Source organism: Olea europaea, unplaced genomic scaffold (genome assembly GCF_002742605.1).
Source record: "Olea europaea var. sylvestris unplaced genomic scaffold, O_europaea_v1 scaffold25102, whole genome shotgun sequence".
NCBI classification, from domain to species: Eukaryota; Viridiplantae; Streptophyta; class Magnoliopsida; order Lamiales; family Oleaceae; genus Olea; species Olea europaea.
The window spans coordinates 1-1,601 of NW_019243347.1; the positions used below are offsets into that span (position 1 = coordinate 1).

The 1,601-nt window shown below is 33.7% G+C and overlaps 1 long non-coding RNA gene across 1 annotated transcript; it reads right to left on the reverse strand.

Annotated features, from left to right (window-relative positions):
- Positions 1 to 748: 748 nt before the first annotated feature.
- LOC111382485 lies at positions 749 to 1,403 on the reverse strand. Its single transcript, XR_002700518.1, has 2 exons — positions 1,040 to 1,403; positions 749 to 959 (listed from the first exon to the last, which is right to left on the reverse strand). It is a non-coding gene; the product is annotated as an uncharacterized LOC111382485 (long non-coding RNA).
- Between the last annotated feature and the right edge of the window lie 198 nt (positions 1,404 to 1,601).

Genomic DNA, 1,601 nt, shown 5'->3' on the forward strand with positions numbered 1-1,601 from the left:
CTTGATGTTGTGGTTTAGGGTTTATGATGTAATCTGCGATTTCATGTTATCATCAATGTTTTTCGGATCCTGTTTGTAATAGTTCTGTTGCTCACAAGGCGAATCACCTCCATGGGGACGGTAATGCTTCTCAGGGATTTGATGTGATTAACTGGCATTGCTTTGTACCTGCAGCAAGAATTCCGTAGCACGGATACTTCAATTACGATAGCGTGTCCGTATTCAATACGTGTCGATATCGACACTCTTCAGATATTCTAACATAAATATAATTTTTTAATTAAAAATATTACATATTTTTAATTTAAAGTTATTAGTAAATAACAAATAGGTACTCATATTTAAAAGATTTAAACTAGAGAAATTAATAATAAATATAAAACTAAATTTATACTATATAAATGAAGAAATTTAAGGAATTTAATCAACGTGTCGTGTCGATAATTTTTTGAAAAATTGCGTGTCGACGTATCTGACACGTATCGTGTCGAACACGTGTCTGTGTCGCTGAATCATAGATGAGGGTTATCATAAACATCAAGCAAATTGCACACCATGTTTCTATGATACCCAGGTTAACTCTACTGGCAGATGTTTTTCTACTTCGTGTCTAGGAATATTATTCACACAATCTAATGCAAACACGTAATTAATAACCAAGTTATCACTTGAAAAATCTTTAGCAGTATCTACCATTTTTGGATCTAAAGGAATCCATCACATCTGACCTTCCGTCCGTAACATTTCTACAAACCTGTTCTCCTTTGGGTGAGGAAACTCTCTTACTAACTGAAAATCGAAATAGGATACTAACGATCAACAAAAATATGAATTATAACTGATCGCGCTCTTCCTAAATATAAGTTCGCCCAGCCCAAGTTTCAATCTTCTTCCCTCCACCACAAAACTTGTACAAATTTCAGCCAGATGCAGTCTGATGAAATCCCCAATACAACTTTCTGGAAACAGCAAAATGGTAGCAATAAATATAAAGGAGAAGCAAAAAGGAGCTAAAAGAGCTAAAGTTTATACAGCCTACCTCGGAGCAATGAAGAAGAAGTTTCCCAATAATTGAGACTATATCATTCAATCGAGGGCTGCTGTCGGCGATGCCTGGTATTTCGAGAGACGGAGACGAGTAGAGAGCTGTGGGAGAAACTCAGAGCGAGATCGGGGATGAGCTGTTCAGGTTTGGGCTGGGTAATGATTTTAAATTTTTTATTTTTTATTTTTATTTTTTTTTGAGTGCAAAAATTTGTTTTGGGCTTAGGCGGCTACAGATTTTGGACAGCGGTTACTTGTTTGTTCATCATCTCCAAGAATCTATAAAAATTTATCACGAAATCCTACTTCTAACGAGTTGTTCTTTAGTTCCCAGATTTGAGGATTTCTTCGGTTGTTCTAAATTATAACAAATCAAGATATCTTCGTTAGTTTATGTTCAATTCAGATAAAAAATAAAATAAAATGATTATGCTATTAATTTACTGTGATCCAATACATCAATTATCTGCTAAGATTAGTTGGGAAGAATTTGTAATATAACCATCTTGCACGTGTATATATATATATATAATTTTTTTTTTTTTTTTTTTTTTTTT